The sequence below is a fragment of the Mastomys coucha genome, unplaced genomic scaffold (genome assembly GCF_008632895.1).
Source record: "Mastomys coucha isolate ucsf_1 unplaced genomic scaffold, UCSF_Mcou_1 pScaffold20, whole genome shotgun sequence".
Classification (NCBI taxonomy): Eukaryota; Metazoa; Chordata; class Mammalia; order Rodentia; family Muridae; genus Mastomys; species Mastomys coucha.
Window position 1 is genome coordinate 36,397,134 of NW_022196903.1, and position 7,518 is coordinate 36,404,651.

At 39.4% G+C, this 7,518-nt stretch overlaps 1 pseudogene; it reads left to right on the forward strand.

Moving 5' to 3' along the window:
• Window positions 1-3,516: 3,516 nt before the first annotated feature.
• Window positions 3,517-6,858, forward strand: LOC116098796 (annotated as a pseudogene).
• The last annotated feature ends 660 nt before the right edge of the window (window positions 6,859-7,518 follow it).

The following is a 7,518-nucleotide window of genomic DNA, read 5'->3' on the forward strand; positions in this document are numbered from 1 at the left end:
CTTTTTTCTTTCCATCCTAAAGCTGTCCTCTTCCAGGTCCACCCTATCACAAAGTCCATTTCCTCATCACCCCTTCCTTTTTTTCTCTGATGTGGGGTCATCTTCATGCATCAAGATTTTGCAGGATTATGTGCATTTTCTCCCAATGAGGCCAGACAAGGTAGCCCTGTCTGCGAATTGGTTCTATAGTCAATCTACAACTTTAGGAACATCCCCTGTTGCAGTTGTTAGGAGACCCACATGGAGACTGAGCTGCATATCTGCTACATAGATGCCTGGGGCCTCAGTCTAGCCTGCATGCTTTCTTTGGTTGCTTAGTCTCTGAGAGCTTCCAGGGTTCCAGGTTAGCTGACTCTGTTGTTTGGCCTGTGGAGTTCCTATTCCATTCAGGACCTTCAATCATTCCCCCAACTCTTACATGAGAGTCCATGACCTGCTTCCAATGTTTGTCCATGGGTATCTGCATCTGTTTCAGTCAGCTGCTAAGCAGTGCCTCTAAGAGGACAGTTGTGCTAGGCTCCTGTCTGCAAGCATAACAGAGCATCATTAATAGTGTCAAGTATTGGTATTTGCTCATGGGATGGATCTCAAGTTGGGCTGATTACTGGTTGGTCATTCATTCAGTCTCTGCATTTCTTTTAGACAGGAAAAATTTTGGGTCAAAGGTTTTGTGGATGGGTTGGTGTTCTTATCCCTCCACTGGGGGTCCTGCTTGACTATAGGAGGTTCCATGTTCCCACTGTTAAGTATCTTGGCTAAGGTCACCTACATTGACTCCTGGGAGCCTCCCCCCCATTCCAGGTGTCTGGGACTTCCTAGAAATCCACCTCCCCGCCCTGGCAACTGGAGATTTCCATTCATTCTTCTGAATTTCTGGGTCTCTCTCCTGTTTCTCACCACACCTGATCCAGATCTCCCCCATTCTGTTCCCCATTCCCTCTTCCACCCAGTTTCCTCCCTCCCACTGATAAATAAATATTAGCCATAAAGTACAGGTTAGCCATTATACACTCCACAGAACAAAAGAAATTAAACAAGAAGGAAGGCACAAGCAAGAATGTTTGAACTTCATTAATTCCTTTTTGAAATTCTGTACTAAAATCATCTAGCCCTCGGTTGATTTTTTGATTGAGAGATTTTTAATTACTGGATCTATTTCCCTGGGGTTTATAGGTCTGTTTAAATTGTTTATCTGATCCTGATTTAACTGTGGTAAGTGAACATATACCAAGGAATAATCCATATTCTTTAGATTTTTTTAACTTGATGTAGTATTGGTTTTTAAAGTGTATCCTATGATTCCCTAGATTTGGTTGCTTTCTGTTGTTATGTCCCCCATCTCTAATTGTGTTAATGTGGGTCTTCAGAAACCTTCTGGTCACTATTTCAGCCAAGAGTTTGTCAATCTTACTGATTTTCTCAAAAAAACAAGTCCTTCTTTCATTGATGCTTTGTATTTTCTTTTTTTCTGCATTATTAATTCCAGACCTCAATTTACTATTTATATCATATAATATTTGAAGTGTTAGTTCTTCTTGTTTTAGAGCCTTAAGGTAAACAGATGAGTTACCAGGGTAAAATTTGTCCCCATTTTCCTATGTTGGTGGTTAAGGTTATAAACTTCGCCTTTAGAATTTGGGAGTAATTTAAATTTGACTACAACCATATGAGTCCTAGAACTTTCACCTTTCCTCCTATAGACACTTCAGAGAAACTCCAATTCATAGGAACATACAAGAGGCAATATGCACTTCACACTCCAAGTAGAGAAATATCTTCTGCCCATTGATGGCACCATTTACCCACTATGGCATGAAATAGTACACTATCAAGGAACCTAAAAATTTTGCTTTCACTTCTTCCAAGAAGACAACTCCCAGAAGAAAAATGGGTATGTAGTTTTTCTCATTTGGACCTCTAGGTTGATTGTCAGCAGAGCCAACTACCAACTACACTGCCAACTACACTGAAACTCACCTCCTCCAATAATTTCTATGCCTCCTTATGGCTTTGATGCAGAATGCCAGTTTCAGATAATTTCTCTGGTTAAAAAGAATTCATCCAAATCAATCCTTTCTGAATACATTATACTTACATGATACTGAAAAATGAAAATATGGAAACAGTTGGAAAATCCTGACAGACATTGCAGTATGACAGACATTCCACTTATGAATGAACCCAGGAACAAATAAATAAGAAGCACCATCCAGAGATGTATATATGTTAATGTATACATATATAAATATGTACACATAGTTCTGAATATAATCTGCTCAATCTGTATAAAGTTACTTGTATGTATTTTTCAAGCCTGACTATTTGGCATTGGATATACTATTGATGTACTTAGTGTGTTCTTCCCTGGGGAAGATCATGTATTCCAGTTTTCCTTAATTTCCTATTGTTCTTTGTGTAGACTAAATCATTGTAGGTTTTTTTCTGATCTACAATGGTGTGTCTATTGGTGTAGTATGTGTTCAGTTCATTTTTGGGCAGTCTTGTTTATGAGACTTTATGGGTGCATCTTCTGATATTATTGAAGGAGACAATCACATGGAAAACTCCCTAATCTCTTGGCTTATAGTTGTACCACTCCTATCTCTACAATGGTCCTGAGCCTTGAATATAGGACTGCTTTGTAGATATTTCCCACCTAACAATACCAGGTCTTCCACAAATAAATGGACAAGTTTCCCATGAAGTTAGAGTATAGTTAATGAATTAGTCCCTTCTTTTTTATTATTTTATTTATTTACATTTCAATATTATCTTAGTCAGGTTTTCTATTCCTGCACAAACATCATGACCAAGAAGCAAGTTGGGGAGGAAAAGATTTATTCAGCTTACTTCCACATTGCTGTTGATCATCAAAGGAAGTCAGGACTGGAACTCAAGCAGGTCAGGAAGCAGGAGCTGATGCAGAGGCCATGGAGAGATGTTCTTTACTGGCTTGCTTCCCCTGGCTTGCTCAGCCTGCTCTCTTATAGAACACAAGACTTCCAGCCCAGGGATGACACCACCCACAAAGGGCCTTACCCGCTTGATCACTAATTGAGAAAATGCCCCTCAGCTGGATCTCATGGAGGCACTTCCCCAACTGAAACTCCCTTCTCTGTGATAACTCCAGCCTGTGTCGAGTTGGCACACAAAACCAGCCAGTACAAATATTACCCCCCTTCCCAGTTATAAGGCCATTCTTTACTATCTAACCTCTTTACAGCTGCCTAAGAAGTCTGTGATTCATCAACAGTCTGTATTTCCACTGCTTTTTGCAAAGCCTTCTTTGGGAATCAACTGCTATCATTCTCTGAACCAACAGGAAAAGTTTCCTTATCAAACGTACCTAACCTACCTACAGAGTAGACAAACAGATCAGAGATAAGTCTCTGGAAAGGGGAAAGCTACAGGTGTGCTTGTGTAGTAGCAGAGGGGGCCCTCCCCTTAGTACCTCCTTCTCGCTGCACTAGGGTATAAAGGCAAGCTTTCCCACAGTGTTCACTACCTTCTGCCACAATGAGTACACTCCTGTTCCTGGCCCTTGTGGGAGCTGCTGGTAAGTTCCATGATTTAACTTGGGTCCTATTCTTTCTTCTAGAAGCTGTGAACCCCACCACTAAGGATCATTTTTCACCCTATCAAAACTCCAATGTCCTCTTTCTTTCTCCATCAGTAACTCTGCTCCCAAACTTTCAAGTTTCTCTGTACGCTTAAAGTTTATTACCCTTTCCTTGCTCATTTACTATGTAATCAGAAGTGAAAGCATATGCTGGTTCCAGGAAATGAACCAGTAGGTCCTCTGTATGGGTTCAACAGATTGGAAATATCTGAGCCCAGGTTGTCTGTACAAGAGGAATACTCCTAAGTTGAAAGTTGAAATCTTCATTATACTGGAAATAATTATCATAAAATTCTAACCATAGGGGACTGGAACAGTGACTTTTTATTAGAAAGGACATTTCTGTACTCCACATATATATGTATACATATATATATACATATTTATATATGTATAGATATATATATTAAATACCACAATGTGTTGAAGACATAAACATGCAATTAAATTTAAAAAAACAATCATCTTCCAGAATAACATTATATCCCTCTGTCCTATGTAAAGCCTACTCTCTTTGTCCTTAATGTGCAAATGAGCTATAAAGATTGTGAGTATATTAATCTCTACATCATCAGGATATTGTGAAGTACAGTTCAAACCATATTAAACTTTTTAAGCTCTGGAAGACACATCAATGAAAGATGACCATGAGATCAAGGAAGATAGTCAATCAACCATCTCTGCATCCTATTCCTGCAAGCTGAGAGCATCACTTTCCCTGACCCTGGTAATCCATCAAAATGAAGTCACCTGCACAGTATTTTTCTACCATGCTAGAATTTTAAGATAATAATCTCCAGCATAATGAGGATTTTAACTTTCAATTTAGGAGTATTCCTCTAGAGTGTTCTCTATATTGGACAAATATTTATTCTTGCCTAGAGGGGATACAGTGTTATCTTCTTGACTTCTATTATTGTACTCATTAAGGACCCCTAGTTAGAGGCCTGAAGAATCTACTTTCCATCACTTTCATGAATTTTCTCCTCAGTGGTCTTCTTTTCTTTATTGAAGTTACTTTCCCTGTTGATGATGTTGACAAGATTGTTGTAGGATAAACCTTCCATGAGCATTCTCTCCCCTACCAGGTATCCCTGAACTCTGGCTACCACTTCTATGGAGGTTCCCCCATTAATGATCATTGGGTGGTGTCTGCAGCTCACTGCTACAAGTCGTAAGAAGTGGATCCTGACTGTATAGAATACAAACTCAGCCTTTCTGAGGTCAGAGTCTAAAATCAGGCAAGAACTAAGGTTGTAAAGTAAACAGGAATAGTCAGAAGAGAAAGGTTACCAACTTAAAGATTATTATGAATTTGGGGAGAGTAAATAAATAAAATAAGAAGACTTTCACACTCCAATCAATGATATACATATTGAAGGCATGGAAAGTTGACTTTAGAATAAAAAGAATCAAACTCAAAGTCACACAAAGACTATCTCAAAGACTAATACTGTGACTAATACTGTGTGAAAACAAAGAGTTTTCAGTAAATGTCAACAATCTGTACACTTATTAAGACTATCTTTTGACTAATTTCACCATTTAGAGAGAACTGAGAGTCAACTTCTATACCAAATAGTGTCAGACCTAAATGCACATCAGATTCAGCCAGTTATTGTTGGGAAAGTCTAGGAAAATAACATAGAAAGTAAATTCGTAGCAAGTTACAAGGTAGCAAAGCTAGCCAGATCAAGACTATCTTATCCCAGATATGATTAGACCCATCAGAATAATAGTTTTTAAGAGGAGAGGATTTAAGATGGTTTACACTTTGTAAAGAGACAGGAAAAATGAAGAAACAAGAAAGTACTTGTATGTATTCAAAGTGGGGAGATGTAGTTGAGAGGAGATTCCCACAGCAGTCTTTCACACAAACCATATATCCCTTTTTTTGAAGCAGAGAGTAATTGAGTTTCACTATTGTAGTTGTACATCACAACTCTCCTACTTCTGTGATATTAAGCAAGTCCTCTTCCCCATTGCAGATATATTCGCAAAAAGAGTTCAATAACTCTGAGCTATTTGGGGGTAATGGAGAGGAAGATTCTAATATGCTTCTCTCCCCAACAGCCGCATCCAAGTGAGACTGAGAGAGCACAACATCAATGTCCTGGAGGGCGATGAGCAGTTTGTCAATGCTGCCAAGATCATCAAGCACCCTGACTTCAATAGGAAGACCCTGAACAATGACATCATGCTCATCAAGCTCTCCTCCCCTGTGACTCTCAATGCCAGAGTAGCCACTATGGCTCTGCCCAGCTCCTGTGCACCTGCTGGCAGTCAGTGTTTCATCTCTGGCTGAGGAAACACCTTGAGCTTTGGTGGTGAGTAAGACACATCTCCTACTTTCTTTACAACTTTCCAGAACCAATCAGGCTTCTACTCTTAAAGCACTAGGTTCTAAGATGCAAATTCATTGCAAGTACCTAAAATACACTGAGTCTACAGTGGATATTAAAGATATTTGCACACAAAATGACCTTGATCACAGAATGTAAACAGAGCAGAAGAAAAATTCTATTATTACTTCCAGAAATGACATCAATAATCGGTATTCTCACATCCAAGTTTCTTGCTGGGCCTTAATATGTAGAATAATGCTCAGGGGTCAGGGAGAGTTCACCACTGGAATGCTGATGGCTATCCTGATCAGAATCACTTTCCTTTTTATCCTTTCCTCAGCATGAACAACCCAGACCTGTTCCATTGCCTGGAGGCCCTCGTGCTGCCTCAAGCTGACTGTGAGGCCTCCTATCCTGGAAAGAGCACCAATAACATGAACTGTGTTGGCTTCCTGGAAGGAAGCAAAGATTCCTGCCAGATAATTGCTTCATTCTCACAAAAATAATTTGTTTTCCTAGGACTGAGGTTAGAATACCCACGTGTATGAGGCCGGAAGTCTCCTGAAGTAGTTCCAAGAAAAGGTGAGGAGGGGTAATCTGGAAGTTATTTGAACATGTCAGCAAGAATACATGATGGGCTAACCAAGGGAGGCAAAGCATGGATAGAAAGACATCTTCAGCTCAGAGTAATGTGGTCCTTTTTCCTTATGCCTCTTCCTTCAACATTGTATTTCTCCCTCCCAGGGTGACTCTGGTGGCCCCGTGGTCTGCAATGGACAGCTCCAGGGCATTATCTCCTGAGGTTATGGCTGTGCCCTGGTAGACAAACCTGGTGTGTAGACCAAGGTCTGCAACTATATGGACTGGATTCAGGACACCATTGCTGCAAACTAAGCATCCTTAATCCCTCTGAAGTCACTATGTCAATAAAGTAAATTTTTTTCTTACTTGTTTTCTATGGGAAATAAGTCTTATTTGAAGTCATTTTTCTTTACCATTTGTATGTGGTAAGCATCCTACATCTCCATATATGTTGAATGGAATAGTATTTCAGCACTACCTGAAATAATAAAAGTAATTAGAAAGAAAACAACCCATGTATCAGAAAGTTCATGCTAAAAATGTTCTTAATAATCTTTTATGTTTACATGTGATTTTTAACTGAACACTTTCATGAACCCATATGTTGTTCAGGAATAAATAATATTTTAAATTGGAAAATTTTGAATGAAAGCCTTTTTTTAAAGTTAACATGATTCGTAGTCATCATGGCTAGATGGGATTGTTTGTTGCCTCCCTCCTTTGGAAGGTGCATAGCACCTTCTGGTATCATGACAGCCAATCCTCAAAAAGAAGGTATTCAAGTTAGATCAGCTCAGGAGCCTCTGGGTCCTGTACCTTAAATGTATGGTATCTTCAACAAAAGGAACTTACCTTCCATCTCTGTGGGGCAACCAAGTGTAATAAGCAATAGCCCATCGTGTTTCAGCAGTCTCTTTGACAATTCTGAGAAGTTCTCAAAATAGGGCTTGTCGAAGATAGGGTGATTGTCAT